General features: G+C 38.5%; 1 long non-coding RNA gene across 1 annotated transcript in view; it reads left to right on the top strand.

Moving 5' to 3' along the window:
* Window positions 1–17295, top strand: part of LOC114815924 — a 220040-nt gene that overhangs the window by 122543 nt on the left and 80202 nt on the right. The window contains exon 2 of the long non-coding RNA XR_003763720.2: window positions 16544–16683. This is a non-coding gene — a long non-coding RNA (uncharacterized LOC114815924). The remainder of the gene's footprint in view (window positions 1–16543; window positions 16684–17295) is intronic.

Here is a 17295-nt window from a genome sequence, read left to right as displayed (position 1 = left end):
TGCCCCACAACTTTTACTTTGCACCAAATTTTATTTGCTCTAACCCCGAGCTGTAAACTTTGTTTTCCATTTCTCCTGCCAGCATGCTGTAGCCAGGACTGCTAGCTCACAAATGAAATCAGAGAGCAGCTGCCTAGATTAAGTAGTTCTTATCCATTCTGTTTGTTGAACCTTGTGGTACACTCTAATTTCTCCTCAAAAGTTGATTGGAACACAGTTCTGACTTTGAAGTTGACAGGCAACTAATTTGAAAGGAATGGCACTCTTGGCATTATCTGATCAAATCTTGAATTTTCTCTGGAGGGAGTAGGTGAGTGGAGATTTGCTTCATCTCCTCACTTCTCTCCCAGAATCACCTATCTCTAGGTGAGAGAGAACCTAAAAGATCTGCCAGGAAAATGGTTTTGCTACTTCTTCTTGGAAGTACATCACATTTCCACTGAAGGATAGAGCAAATTAACTCTGCACAGACCAACAATTTGACAACATAATTGCCTTGGGTGTTGTTATGTCTCCATCATGTTTTTATTGTCTGAGACAAAGCTAACCAACCCATCCTGCATAAACCCCATGGTCTAGATTTAGAAAGAGGAAAGGGAGAAACCAGGATGTGAGGTGACTGCTCAGTTTCATTCACCCAGTAGTATTCATTTAACTAGATAGTAAGATCTTTGAGGACCCACTCAAGTTCTATTATCTCTACTGTACTTTCCCAAGTGCTTAGTATGGGGCTTGGCACACCAGTAGGTACTAAGTAAATACTACTGATTAACTAAGCACTTACTATGTATCGTGCACCTATTGCAGCATGGCTTAGTAGAAAAAGCACTGGCCTAGGAGTGAGAGGACCTGGGTTCTAATTCTAGCTCTGCCACGTACCTGCTATGTGACTTAGGACAAGTCACAACTTCTCTGTGCCTAGTTCCCTCATCTGTAAAATGGGGATTCAATACCTGTTCTCCCTCCTACTTAGATTGTGAGTCCCATGTGGGATTGGATTACCTTATATCTACTCCAGTGCTTAGTTCAGTTCTTGGCCCATAGTATGTATGTAGCAAATACCATTATTATTATCATTAGTCAATCAGTCAAGCATATTTATTGAGTGTTTACTGTGTGAAGAGCACTGACTAAACACTGGGGAGAGTTCATTTTAAAAATAAACAGACACATTCCCTGCCCACAACAAGTTTACAATCTAGAATATGAACTATTATTATCATTGTTATCATTATTATTACTGGAGCACAGCACTGCGCTTGACTCTTGTGAGTGAATAATAAAAGCAAAAGAGCAGGACCCTTTTCCAGTCATGTAAAATCCCAATGAAGCCTTTGGCTTCACACAACTAGGGTAAATATGGTGAATCTTTATTGAAAATAATCAGGCATCTATATTTAAGTTTTCTGTCAAGCAGCAATCCCCACCAAAATACAAATCAGCACTGTTATAGGTAGTTTGGTTCACAACTGCCAATAATCAGCTTAATTCCAGAAAAATTTAAAATTATTTAGATGTGAAAATATAGTGAGACTGCATTCTGGAGTCATTACTTTTACAAAGCTTCCTCTTTAAGTCAAATGACTGGAGGGATCTGGAGAAAAAAAAAGATTTATCATTACCTATAACAGGAGGGGCAAATGTTTCTTGGGAGAAGAGATGCTTCCGCATAAGTTTTTATCATTTGATGCAGGTGTAGTTTTCCAGAAATATTTACACCACCTCATAGTTTGGGATCAAGACTGGATTTTTGTTTGAAATTCAAGTTAGAATTGCTATTAGTTCTGAACACGGTTAAGTAATAGACAATGGGGTGTACAGATGTACATATGCAAGTATTTTTCCAGCAATGATGGGCTTAAGGAAACTATTCATTATAGTGTTTTTCTGTCCCATTAGACTGTAATCTCCTTGAGGGCCAGGTTTGTGTTTACTATCTCTATTATACTCCTCAATCTGCTTATTGCAGTGCTCTGTAAATACTAAGTGGTCAGTAAATACTACTGATGAATTGACTGATGTTCCAGTAGAGGTGAGTAAATATAGGAATAGATATAGAGAAGCACATCAATATGTAGAATCTTGTCTGTTTTTGCCAGTTTTTAGCTCCTCGTATTCAATAATATGCCCGATTGGACTTAGAGATAAAAATGTTACCTACTGGAGGCTCTTTTACTTAGATATGTTCAATTTGCCCCTTGCTCTAGTGAAACATGGATCCCAACTCTTTGGTTTTCTGTTTATCGAGTCCAGGACCTGCAGAATAAGGATAACGATAAAACTCCTGGCAAAGGTTGAAATAGAGCTTAATTCAGTAAAAAGTGCTTTGAACTTGTCATACATAGACCATTTATGTAGCCTACTCAAACTATGATATGCATATGCATGGATATGGATTGTTCCTCTCTGTTTACTCTGCATTAGTCATTCAAGCAGGATTAAATTAAGCTTGGGAAATTTTTCATCGTCTCTCCTAAGCTTTTGCTTCTTCTTAACTTTCCCATCATAGTTACATCACCACCATTTTCCCAGTCCAAGAAGCTCACAATTTAAGACCCATCTTTGAAATCTCTGTCATTTACCTCCCATATTCAGTTTGTCTTTGTATTCTTACCTCAATATTGATTCACAGCCCCTTTCTTCTCTATATTTATCAACACGACCCAAATTCAAGATCTCATCATCTTCTGGCTGGAATGCTATAGAAATCTCCCCCCAAGTCACCCCCACAATCACCCCTCTCCTCACTTCCTAAAATACAATTTGAAACAGATCATTCACCTCCCTGAAAACCTTGGATGGCTTCCCATTTCTCCAAATAATAATAGTAAGTGTGGCATTTGTTAAGCACTTACTTTGTGCCAGGCACTGTAATAAGTACTGGGGTGAATACAAAGAAATCAGGCCCTGTCCCACATGGAGCTCACAGTCTTCATCCCCATTTTAAAGATGAGGAAACCGAAGCACTGAGAAGTGAAGTGACTTGCTCAGTGTCAAACAGCAGAGAAAGGGGTAGAGCTGGGATTAGAACCCAGATCCTCCGACTCCTAGGCCCATGCTCTGTGCACTAGGCAATGCTGCTTCCCAATTTAACCTTGTAACTTCCTCACAGTTCTCCCTTTTTTCTCTGCTATGGCAGAAACGCTCTCCTTCTTCAGCTCTGTCAAATCATAACCTGCTCTTTCTTAGCTCTATTAATAAGGCACCTACTCCAAAAGACACAGTTTTGACAATCCCAACCTTCCTAATGATGATGATGATGTTGGTATTTGTTAAGCGCTTACTATGTGCCGAACACTGTTCTAAGCGCTGGGGTAGACATAGAGGAATCAGGTTGTCCCACGTGGGGCTCACAGTCTTAATCCCCATTTTACAGATGAGGGAACTAAGGCACAGAGAAGTTAAGTGACTTGCCCACAGTCACACTGCCAACAAGTGGCAGAGCTGGGATTCAAACTCATGAGCCCTGACTCCAAAGCCCATGCTCTTTCCACTGAGCCACGCCTAATCATACAACTCCCCAGTCCCACTTTTGCACTAATGTGTTTATTTGTCATTCATGTACTTACTTAATTGCTTATTTCATATTTTATTACCATGTTCATCAATTCTACTCTTTTAGTTTCTGTTCCATTTGGCAATCTGTGTTCTTTTATTCTCTCCCCCCACCATGCCCCATTAGGTTGTAAATTTGTCTGTAGCATAGACCACATCTTTTTCTTCTATTGCATAATCCCAAATGCCTAGTATATCTGTTGTCCTTCAGGAAACACTTTAAAGACACAAGGAAGCAAAATCTCAAAAGATGTGGTATATTAGTGGGCATCTGGGAGACAGTCAAAAAGAGTGATCAGCCAGGTGTGCAGCAAATAGAAGTGGGGTAAGTCTCTTTGAGCAGAAGCTTTGGGAAAATCATGACCTCAAGGAGGAGAAATGAAAATTGGCATTAGGAAGCATGAATAGTGTACAATGCAGTCAAAATCAAACCTTGAACAAAGGGTGTAGAAGCAGTTGTCAGGCATGAATTGGTCTTATCAACCAAACCTACTGGCACTGATAAAATAGTCTCATCTTTGAACATGCACACACAATAAATACCAAAATGTCGGTGGGATTAAATTGATAATATATTCAATGTATTCCCTGGATGTCCAGGCAAAGTTAGCTTACAATTCCTGGCATCTCAGCACAAAGAGGTTTGACTTTTTAGCCAGCACAGGTCCCATTCCTGAACATATGTACATTGTTCTCAAAGGATCTGAAAGCCTAAAAAACAAATCCAGGATTGCTCTGGCTACATTGACACATTTCGCCTGTCTAACCATAATAAAATGTATGATATTTACTGAGTGCTAACTGTGCAGAGTACTGTACTAAGCACTTGGGAGATTACACTCCAAGCACTTAGTACAGTGCTCTGCACATAGTAAGCGCTCAATAAATACTATTGAAGGAATGAATACACTATAACAGTCACATTCCCTTCCCACAACAAGCTTAGAGTCTGGAAGGGGAGACAGACATTAATATAAATTAATAAATTGGAGTCAAAAGAAAAGGATGGTATTGAAAAGAGCACAAAAAGTGAGCAAGTAGCATCAACGAGTCCTAGATCTGATTGTGTTATGCAATGAAGGGCTGTGAAGTTGCTTGTGCAACTTCAGTAGAAATGAATGAGAAGCAGAATATTCTATGTGACATTTCTGTAAGAATTATGGGTGGCAGAATCTAATTATACAAACTGCAATGTGACATTTGGGAAATGTTCCATTTTAACTGGGAGGAGCTGTGAGCTGTCATGACCTCAATCTTGCCTGTCAAGAGAGGCAGTCATCCAGTGTGTTTTCTTACCCCCTGCTTAGCTGGTCCTGATGTGAGTCAGTGGAAAGAACACCACCTTCTGCATCACCAGCTTCACTTCCTGAAGCACCTGGGTTTTAATTGGAATTCTTCCATCCACATACAGATCCTATCTGACCCTGATCATTTTCCTGGGGCTGATAAGATCACACTGCCTAGGGTATTATGGCAGAAGGCCATAAATACATAAAACAACTGTATGCTTGTGTTATTTTTCCTGAAGTTGGCCTGCAGTGTAATTCAATCCCCAGTCACTGACATAGAACCAAATGGGAGTGCTTCAAACGTAGAGCTTCCTTAATGGTTTCCTGCTTAAATGAGATCACCAACTTCCTATTAGGGCTGATTTTCATCATGAGGCTTAATGAACCATCAGCTTTCCTCATAAAAAGATTAAAAAATAAAATGTACCGTGACGCACTGGAAAATTCCGACATGCCCAAATCCTGGGTACAGGAAAAAAGAAAAGGTGATGTTCCCAATATGGGAAATCACAGAACAAATATAAGAGATAGGCTTTCCCTGTGATTCCTCTCATCTTCTGGAGAAAAGGAAATACATGAATTCCCATAAGACAATGAGGGGTTTAGGATTGCATTCTGAGCTTTGGGATCATCCACCTATATTATAATTTTGAGCAAAAGTAATAACAATGAAGGAACTTAACATGCCACCATAGGAACTTGAAAATTCATCCATTCAATCGTATATATTGAGTGCTTACCGTGGGCAGAGCACTGTACTAAGTGCTGGAAAATAAAGAGTAATATTTTGAATCCATAGTATATACCATTATTACAAACTCTTCCTTTAAAATTGTCTTAAAATTTAGATGCTACTACGGTTGAAAGATTTTCCAATTATGAAAATGACCACTTGTTTGTTGGTATTTGTTTGTTGGTATTTGTTAAGCGCTTACTATGTGCCGAGCACTGTTCTAAGCGCTGGGGTAGACACAGGGGAATCAGGTTGTCCCACGTGGGGCTCACAGTCTTAATCCCCATTTTACAGATGAGGTAACTGAGGCACCGAGAATTTAAGTGACTTGCCCAAAGTCACACAGCTTGACATGTGGCCGAGCAGGGATTCGAACCCATGACCTCTGACTCCAAAGCCCGTGCTCTTTCCACTGAGCCACGCTGCTTCTCATGCACTTATGTGCATGATTTACAAGTGTTTATCATTTTTTCCCCTTAAAATCTTTAACTCATCGTAATTGTGGTGGAATTTAAGTGTTTATCATCAATCTTATTTGTTGAGCACTTACTATGTGGAGAGCACTACACTAAGCAGTTGGGAGAGTATACAATAACAGAATTAGTGGAAATGTTCCCTGCCCATAAATAACTTAAAGTCTAGCGGATGAGTTTACTACATAAACACTGTACTAAACAAGTGTAATAATAATAATAATATGGGTATTTAAGCATTTACTTTGTGTGAAGCACTGTTCTAAATTCCTGGGATAGAGACAATTGCCCTTGGCATAGTCCCTGTCCCTCATGGGGCTCACACAGGCTATGTAGGAGGGAGAATAGGTATTTGAATCCTCATTTTACAGTTGAGGTAACTAAAGCAAAGAGAAGTTAAGGACTTGCTCAACAGGCAAGTGATAGAGCTGAGATTAGAACCCAGGTCCTCTGACTCCTAGCCCTGGGTTCTTTTCACCAGGCAACCCTGCTTCCAGCAGAGGCAAGATAAATCAGGTTAGACAATAGTTAACACATCTCAGTGTTTTTAATATGTTGTTTCATTTGGTGAAAGCTCTGAAAATATTCTATGAGTGGACTGAGTTAGAGAAGTGGGCTAAAAACTTGGTTCAAGGGTTTTAGTAAAGGCAGCTGATATGTGTAGGCATTTAGAGTCACTAAAGACTAAAACATAGGACAGTTCAATTCTGAAATGTTAAATACCAATGCATAGCCCTGAATTTCATATTTCAATCAAATTTTAAGTCCCCAAATAGTAGTTTCAATCCCTTCTTCCTATCTTTTTGTTGATTTCCCAATAATATCATCTTTACAACTGATGGTTTGAGTCTGTCATTGCTCCTACCTGGACTGTAAGTTCCTGGAAGGCAACATCTGGCTCTTACTCAGTTTAACTTTCTTATGCGCTCAGTAAATACTATTGATTTACTGAAGGTTGTATGCACAAAAAGTGGAAATGGTGGAAAAAGCTTCATTATACATGTCTCACTTCTTAGTTTTACACATATGTTTATAATATCAATCTACCTTCTAACAGTCTCTTTAACCCCAAATATTATCAGTGGAATTTATGGAAAACTCACTGTTTGCAGAGCACTTACAAGATGTTTGCAGAACATCCAGAAAAAGAAAAAGATGCAATAATGCATGCCTGCCAAGAGATTACAGTCTTCAAACAAACAATTCAGAGAGGAAAAATCTCATTGGGGCCATATCTAACAGGACCATTTGGAAATAAAATCAAAGACTTGTGGGGAAGGAAATTAGGCTGAATCACTTTTACTGAATACTTTTTTTTCCAGTTTGCCCTGGCTTGTTCATAAGGGGGATTTTGTCATTTCTGTTGGTTGTGAACTAACAGTTGTGTTTCTTTAAAGATGCTCCACAAATTTCACTTTCTTTTTGGCACTCATGGGCCCTTATTTAATTTTATGTTTTCATTACATTTCTTGCTCATGGATCATTTGTTCCAAAAATTATCTCTGCTTTTAAAAGTTGTAGTTAATAAGCCAAACGCCCAGAGCAGTCCATAAAATCCCTGGAAAGAACTAGCCAAGTACATTTCCTGCTCTCGGTTGGATATTTGTTTTTTCTGCTCAAGGAGCATGTGTAATAAAAAGTCAGAATACCCCAGATTGGTCCAAGCAAGTATCTGGAGGAAGGTATATCTAAGTCCTAGGAAAGGAGACTGCAAATAGGGAAAATATATAAAAGCTCCTTCTGTCTTTCCTTTTTGCTGAGCAAGTGATATTTGAAAACATTTGTAATTTGAACACCTCCAAAACTGCAGCAGAATAAATATTTAGGCAAAAGAATTTCAGCTGACTAACATAAGGTTCATGTACAGTGTAGTGTTCTTTTTTTATGTTTGTGTACCTCTAGATAATGCAATGTAGCTGTACTTAGGAATGTAGGTTGTATATTTTCAATGGAAACCTCTAAACATTTTTTTACCAGAATTACTAGGTTCTAGAAACATTCTCTTATTTTTTTTAAGGTTTCAATGGTGTATTTCAGTAGAAAATTTGAAAGTAATCAAAATTTAGACACAACTGCAACTTATTAAATTCACAGTCTTATTTAATCTTTGGTGACTCTCTCTCTCTCTCTCTCTCTCTCTCTCTCACACACACACACACACACACACACACACACACACATGCAAACGTCTTTTTTTGAGGTCCTATTTGTGAATGGGATCTATGGGTGCCTGATATGGCCTTCCCATTATGTGTCCATGAAGGGAAGCTGCTGATTCTAGTGGAAAGAGGTGAGGTTGGGAGTCAGAGGACCTGGATTCTAACTCTACCTCCATCACTTACCTGTTCCGTGACCTTGAACAAGTTGTGCCTCAATTACCTTATCTGTAGTATGAGGATAAAATACCTGGCCTCTCTCTTCCTTAGATCTTGATCCCCATATTGGGCAGAGACTATACCTGAAATTCTTATATTTCATCTAATCCAGCACTTAGTACAATGTTTGGCACATAAGAAGTCCTTAAGTTCTATTATTATTAGTAGTAATTTTAATAATAAATATTCTCAGTGTGTCAATGGGTTAGGGGGTGTTTTCAAGCCTACCTCTTGGTATCCTGATATTTGAAAAAATTTCCTTGAGAAGACAAATCCCTGTCCCAAATGTCTCAAATCAATCAATTAATCAATATTTATTGAGCACTTACTGTATGCAGGACACTGTACTAAGTGCTTGGGAGATAGACACATTCCCTGCCCACAATGAGATTACAGTCTAGGTGGTGGGTCAGATGTTAATATAAATGAATTTTGGATATGTACAGAAGTGCCTTGGGGTGGGGGTGGGTGGTGAATAAGGGGAGCAAGTCAGGATGATGCAGAAGGTAGTGGGAAAAGAGGAAAGATGGCTTAGTCATAAAGCCTTCTTGGAGGAAATGTGCCTTCAAGAAGGTTTTGAAGGTTAGGCAGAGTAATTTTCAGATTTGAGGAGGGAGGTCATTCCAGGCCAGAGGCAGGACATGGTGAGAGTTCAGCAGCGAGATAGACGGGATAGAGGTACAGTGAGTAGGTTGGCCTTAGAGGAGTGAAGTGTGATTTGGATTTTATTTTAAATTAAAGACAATTCAAAGATCTCCTATTATCTTCTATTAAGTTACATATAAGGGCATGACACAGTAGTCTAGATGCATGGTCCATCCAACTGTTTCAGAGTGGTACCAAAGTGTATTTCAAGCTACAGTGATGTTTACCCTATTTGCTCTCCAGAAAGAAAAACTTGGTTCATGTAGGAGACAGCTTTCAATCACAACTCAAGACACTTTGTCATTTTATAAATCATGTTTTAGAAGCAACACAGACTAGTGTAAAAAGCATGGGCCTGGGTGTCAGAATACATGGGTTCTGATCCCACCTCTACCACCAGCCTGTTGTGTGACCTTGGCTAAGTCACTTCTCTGCATCTGTTTCCTCATCTGTAAAATGGGGATTAAGTACCTGTTCTCCCTGTTAGACTGTGAGCCTCAAGTGGTACAAGGTATGTGTCTGACCTTATTATCTTGTATCTAGTGCTTAGTACAGTGTTTGCAACAGAGTAAGTGCTTAAGTACCAAATTTTTATTAGTAGTAGTAGTAGTTTTGCAATAAAAAGAAAATTAAAGACACAAATTCTAGACATTGTTCCCAATCCATAAAGAATGGCTGTCCATTTCAGATGAAATCAGGAATACAAGCAGGTTATATATGACTCTCCAGCCCCTGAAATGACCTGATGTACTAGCAAGGGCACCTGGGATCAGTGAAAGTTTATGGTACATTCATTTCATGTAGCAATGAGAAGCAGCAGAGTCTAGTGGATAGAGCACATGCCTGGGAGTCAGAAGGACCTGCAAATCCCAGAAGCCCTTGCTCTTCATTATCCTAACTGTACTTATGTGAACAAGGGACTGTCCAGCTCCAGCCTTGGAGAGAAGACTTCTGGAATCATTTTCACCAGGACAAAAACAAAGAACTGAATGTGGCTATATTATCACTTGATTTTAGCCTATCACAACAGATAAATATGCTACATAATATATGTGTCTGTTAGCCATCCGGACCCTGCATCCAAATATCTAATTGGGACATAATTCGGAGCCATTGTCCCTCTGTCATGGATTTTCTCCTTGACCTCATCCTGCTTCCTTCTTAATTGTGTACTTGTCCTTTGTTTTTTTTTCATTTATTTCATTCTGGGAAATTCAGTATTCATTCAGCATCAGCATAAGTCCCACCAGCCCCACAACATGATAGATCATTCGGCAGTTAATAACGTGTCCTATGTGAAGCATTAGGCATTATAGCGTTGTTGTTTGTGAGGGTGCAATATGAAAGCAAATTGCTGCTCCAGTTGAAAGGCTGCTAATAAATATGGATAGAGCACTGCATTCCACCATTAAAATACTATCCCACCAATGCCCCTTGCTGCAGCTTTGCCAGTCATTTTTAGAAGATGTCCACAGGCTGTTGAGTGCAGAGCTTTTGCTAAAGAGTGACTTGTCCTTCATGGGCATTACATTTTTTTGGAGTTCCAGGAAGATGGATTAGATTGCCATTTCCTATTGACCTATCATGACGAACTTGGAAGGATACCATCCAGGATGCAGGTGTCCGGGTCAAATATAAAGGGAAGTTCAAAAGCAGCCCTTCCACCAACCTTGATGTTGTCCCTCTTGTAGTGAGTCAGAGGAAGTCACTAGAAGGGGACAGGAGGGAGATAATTCAAAAATCACTGACGTTTACCTCAGACCCAACCAGACAATTAATGAACCTGCATTTTGGCAATGCTACTGGGACGGGAGGAAAGAAGAGAAACATTATTCTACAGTTAGGAAAGAAGCATTTCAGTTCATTTAAAAAATTCTTATCCACTATAAAGAATCTGAAGAAGAGATCAGAAAAACACCAAGCACCTTTCTGTTTCAGATGTACCCATTCCACTGCTTCCTAGTGCAGAGATTTTTCCCCACTAAACATTGAAATCTTAACTGGAAATGGTCAGAACACCAGCCAATGGGGCACTGTTATTGGAAGCCATTAATGTATTAAGCATCTTATAAAATTGAATGCCGTTAAATAGAAAATTAAAGGGACAACCCATTCTGAAATCTGTTCAAAATCCATTCATTCTGTATTACCCTTAATAATTAGAAATGAACAAAAATGGTACTCCAAAAATTCTCTTTAAGGAAATAGACATGGCTGAAACTCCTAAATTTCCATGTGAATAAAGTGACTACTGATAATCCATTATCTTCCAGAAGAAAACCCTAGAAATACCATTGATAATTCATTAGCTACCAGGAGAAGTATCTTAGAAATACCATGTGAACCATTCTTAAAGGTAAACTCAACTAACACAGCAGAGTAAGTCTCGAGACTCATCAGCATCTGAACTAAATGTAAAAGGAATGCTCTATAATGTGCTATTTAGATTCCAGTGTAATAGAGATGTAATGCATATGTCAAGTTATTGAGATGTCAGTTTAAATAGAAGCCTGTAAGTCATCTAGTAATTATTGCTATTTAGGCCATAGGCATTAGTGCTAATATTAGCACGTAAGTGTCAAGTATGCACAGTGGGAAAGGCAAAAAAGAAAAAATTACATGGAGGCAACCCTAAAGAACTAATCAGATCAGGAAGGACTGAGTTTATTCGCTTTGTGGAGTCAAACCTGGTCACATTAGTGAGGGTATTTGGAAAGCAGGATAATATGTGTTTTTAAAATAGCCTGTTGAACACAATTGGAAAATAATCAAACTAGGTCAAACAAAGGATCTATCATTACAGAGAAAAACTCAGCATGTTCACCCTATGTCTTCCACCATGCATTTTGAAAAGCAGCATCTGTTTAAAACCAAATTTATTTGTTCCGCATCTTATGCTCTATTTCTAATTGTGGCATCTTAATGACTGTTCCTAAAACAGTTGAATTTTCTTGAGCATCCCCTAGGGTACTGTTCTATTAATAATAAGCACTTTCTAAATGCCACCCTCTGAAACATTGTTTTTGTGGTTCTGAACCCCTGCATCAGAGTTATATTTTAACAATATGCAGCCAATGCAGACCACCTGTTAACAGCTAATAATCCTGACAGAGAGCCAGTTATACCAGGGTGTCTCTTAAGAGAAGTATATAAATTTGAAAGAAGCCTTTCAGTCAGGCAACATCAAGACTGTTCAAGATTGTGTATATATCTATACTTCTATTTATCTATTTTGATGGTATTGATGCCTGTTTACTTGTTTTTGTCATCTGTCTCCTCCTCCTAGACTGTGAGCCTGTTGTTGGGTAGGGATTGTCACTATCTGTTGCCGAACTGTACTTTCCAAGCATTTAGTACAGTGCTCTGCACACAGTAATCACTCAATAAATACGATTGAATGAATGAATTGAGGAATATATTAGATTCCATGTACAGGAACTGCTTTTCACAATTCAAAATCTCCTTTTCTCAGGAAAAGCATAAGGAAAAGACAGTTTCAAACCTCTTGACTGAGGGTGTCTAATATCTCTTCAGAGTCCTAAACAAGAAAACAGACTTGGCATTCTTTGTCTTTTTCACTTCCAAAGAATGCTAGGTAATAAAAGGATCCATGAAAAGATTAAGATAAAATCTGTTCAGCAGCACTAACACTGCTTCTCCTAATTCACCATGCAGACAACAGAGTCAGCAAAAGGACTTGGATTGACTCCAAATCCATTTAAGACCACATAGCCCCTAAAACCAAAGACTTCTTTCCTGGAACCGACAGAATTTTGTGTATACAGGATAAAAACACCGTTGAACAGAGTCATCTTTTAGGAAGCTTCTGTGTTCAAAAATATGTAACTTGAGACAGATCCAGATATCCACAAACAAATTTCCTATGATATCTCAAGAGGCAGTGGAAAGAACATGGGGCTGGGAGTCAGGAGACCAAGATTCTAGTCACAGCTCTGCCACTGGCCTACTGTGTGATTTGGAGCAAGTAACATCACCTCTCTTGGCCTCTGTTTTCTATCTGTAAAAAGATGAATAAGATTGGGAGCCCCATGTGTCCTAAAAGGATGTCCTACATCTACATATAATGCTATGTGGAAAATGTCTGTAAGTTTTCTATTAGAACGTACTTTGGAACCCTTTAGGCAACTCATGACATTAACCTCCATTTTTCCACTAGAAGCAAAATGTATTCCAAAATTCTTGGTTTTCCTGGGTAAAGGACAATACCCTACGAAAATGGAAATTAAATATCAGGCTGTTTCAAGCCTTGCTATAGCAAAGAACACATTCGTAACATAAATTAATACTAGTAATAATGTTCAGATTACATTTGAAAAGTTCAAATAGTTATAAACTATTTCTGTCTAATAACTGTGATATATTAACATATTTGTACTCTCTTGAACGGAAAAGGAGGCAAAATAATTATAAATCCTGATGCTGATTAGATACGGAAGTTAATATTGAATTTGTTTTTGACAGAAAACCAGATCTATTCATTTTAAGACATGTATGACAAGAAAACCACCAAACAATAGTATGATGGAAGAGACATTATGCTGGCTTTTTTCCATTGAAAAAGGCTGAGGAACTTAGTAATAATAACAAAATTGTGGTACTGTGGTATTTGTTTAGCACTTGCACTAGGTCAAGCACTGAGGAGCAATAATAGTATTCATTATGTTTTTGTGGGTGCAAAGCAGTGGAAAAGTATACACAGGTGCAAATTAAACCCTAATCTATACCCTCTGGATACAAAGATGAGGATACTAATGTCATTTTCAACCACACTGGAACATGAATATTCACTGAAATGAAGCACTGTAGAATCATTATGGTATTTTAAATACAAGATATTCACATTAGCCACAGTCCCTGACCCACATGGGACTCACAGTCTGAGTCACACGCTGAGGGAAGCAGCGTGGCTCAGTGGAAAAGAGCCTGGGCTTCGGAGTCAGAGGTCATGAGTTCGACTCCCGCTCTGCCACTTGTCAGCTGTGTGACTGTGGGCAAGTCACTTAACTTCTCTGTGCCTCAGTTCCCTCATCTGTAAAATGGGGATTAACTGTGAGCCTCACGTGGGACAACCTGATTACCCTGTATCTTCCCCAGCGCTTAGAACAGTGCTCGGCACATAGTAAACGCTTTACAAATACCAACATTATTATTATTAGATGGAGGCAGATATTTTATTCCCATTTTAGCAATGGAGAAACCAAGGCACAGAGAGGCTAAGTGGCTATAACAAGATCACACAGCCTGTCAGTCACAGAGCTGAGATTACAACCTGGATATCCTGACTCCCAATCCCATGTTCTTACCAAAATGTCATTGGGCCTCCAGATGTGGCAGATGCTTTGCTTGTTTTGCCGCAAAGCCAATTTTTAATCCCTGAATAATTTTCACTGAATAAGTTCTTGGAGGCTTCAAATAGCCCTGCCTGATACCTTGGTGATCACTTGGTAAATGGTGCTGTAGAGTAAAGACTAAGTTGCTGTTTACTTGAAGATTGGAAACAGTTTCACTTGTCCCACCAGGGCTGCTATAACATTGCTAGAGAGCATTTTGAAGTTGTCTTTGTTAACCAGTAGCTCCTCAGAAGACAATATTGTCCAGTGGGTCTCTTTCTTCAACAGCAGCCAGGCAAAAGAATACCCCGGACCGCCTTTGGTTTTAGGTAGAGTAGGGGATTTTCATTCATTCATTAATTCATTCAATTGCATTTATTGAGAGCACAGCACTGTATTAAGCACTTGGGAGACTACAATATAATAAATAGACACATTCCATGCCCACAATGAGCTCACAGTCTAGAAGACAGGCTTATAGTCTTGATGTGGTGTTCTGCAATAGGAACTTGGGAAGTATAGAATAATTAAGGAATTTACATAGCTGAAAAAAAGATTGGGAATGCCTAAATGCTGGGGATGGGTGTGAATACAGAAATCAGGGAAGGTTCAAGAAATGGGTCTTCTGAAGTCTGAATGTGGGAGAAAGATTTTGAAGGTACTTCTCAGCAGCAGTAGACACTACTGTGCCCTCATCAAACAAGGTGCTCCCAGGACTGTGCAGGTTGCTGGGATCTTCACTAGCAGCAAGGTGGTTGGGGATCAGAAGTGTACATTAGGGAAGTGATAACTGCAGGTGATGAAGAGTAAGAAAAAAGAAATAAAATCTGGGGTCTGCACACAAGTTACACATAATCAGGTGTATAGGGTCTGCACACAAGTTACACACAATCAAAGATATACACAAACGATCTTAACCAGGAGATAAAGGTCCTGAAAAATTACACTTCTCCAAAAGAAAGATGTGGAGACTACAGAAATACTAAGCTAAGACATTGAGATGGTTCATCTTGTCTCCTGCTTTTGAGATTTGTTTCTAAGAAGCACAGAATTAAAAGTATAATCAAATTTGAATCCAGGATATGTGTTCAAGTGCCTCATGATTGTGGTTTGATCCTTCATTTGGAATCTACTTTAGACAGCCTATTTTGTATGAAATTTAATTTAGAAATACAACTAAGGTCAGAGGACCTGGGTTCTAATCCCAGCTCTGCTGCATGCCTACTATAGGATATTGGGCAAGTAATTTATTTTTCTTTGTGCCTCAATTTCCTTATCTGTAAATTGGGGATTCAACCTCTTAAACTGTGAGCCCCATTTGGGACAAGGACTATGTTGATCTGATTATCTTGTAACTACTCTAACACTTAGTAAACTGTTTGCATGTTTTTATTCACATCCATATTTTTATTCTCTGGCTTAGATATTCATTAGTGTTTTATGAAAATCTTAAAATATGTCTCTGTAGTAGTAAAAGCTACAAGAATGTTGCTAAAACCATAGCAATATATTAGTGGCCAGTGTATGCTTCTATAGCAGTCATTCTAAGACAAGATCATTACTCTATCAGGTATTAAGACTGTATGATGCATTAATTACATTGACCTGCATTCTGATATCAGATGCATAATAAAATACCTGATAATTTTACTTAAAACACCCCTTTTCTTTCTATTTACTTTCCACTGGACAAACCATTCTAATTGTTAACATATGTAAGGAGTACATTTTAGTTTCATGGTGACAAATTTTAAGAATACTAATTTCTGGAAAGCCTTAAAATGACATTTAAAATAAAACATCCTTGTTAGTCACAGGTCTGGCTTCTCACAGTCTCTCAGAGCCAAGATCTTATAGCTTTTACACCCTTAAAATTAGATTAGTTTCAAAAAAGAAGGCTAATGAAGTCAACCCACCCATTTCTTACACAATATGTTCCGCTATTAGGCAAGATATAGTAGTACTGGGTAATAATGGAGCACACTGGGTATGACATGTACTAAGTCAAATTATTAACACTCTTAGGAAGCAAAATGTATTAGAATTGTGCTGTACAGACCTACAGTAAAGTTTAGGCTTGCAACACTACATTGTTCTTCACATATTTTTTTTTTCTTTCCAGACAGGTGTCAATGGCCTTTGGAGTCATTCATGCCTAAGCAGCTACAGTCTGAGCACATTTTACAGAAGACAAAAGGAGTCATTACCTGGAGCTTCTCATTTAATGACTTCATACCTTCTGGGGACAGGAGATAAATGAAGGTAAGAAGAAACCTTTAGATGTTGTCTTGATCAGTGGTGACAATTTTCCTCAGGGCTGACAGCTGCTAATGAATTTATTTTAACCATGACACAAAGGATCAACAAAAATGCTTTCTTTTGGGGCACTTTCTAAGGGGGATAAGAATATTGAAGGGTTTTCATGGAGAGGAAAGGGGCAATTAGGACTAATTTGTGATCCAAAAATTTCCCCAATCGTTCTAGCCAAGAACTTTTTCTCTCATTTTTAATTAAATGTAATTGTTATTTCAGCTGATCTGAGCATTGAACTAGTCAGGCTTTTACCATGCTAAACCTTTTCTTTAAACTGAAATGCAGCAAATACAATAAATGCATTAAGCTAGCCTTGAAACACTTCTTCAGTACATTCAGCACTTCAAAGGGACTTCTCTTTGGGTCCACTGAATTGAACTCAAAAGAAATAGCATAATGTTGATGGGAGTGAAAATTTGGCAAATTTGTTTCTTTCATTTTTTTGTTTTTTTTTTAAGATAAGAGTTACCTTAATGTACACCTAAGTGAACTGTCCTCTCAGTTGGATTTTTTCTTTGCTTTGGGCTCTTCAAACAGTTATAGAAAAATGCATCTGAGACT

Source organism: Ornithorhynchus anatinus, chromosome 13 (assembly GCF_004115215.2).
Source record: "Ornithorhynchus anatinus isolate Pmale09 chromosome 13, mOrnAna1.pri.v4, whole genome shotgun sequence".
Taxonomy (NCBI): Eukaryota; Metazoa; Chordata; class Mammalia; order Monotremata; family Ornithorhynchidae; genus Ornithorhynchus; species Ornithorhynchus anatinus.
The sequence above is the reverse complement of the archived record's forward strand: the minus strand, read 5'-3'. Positions and strand labels throughout refer to the sequence as shown.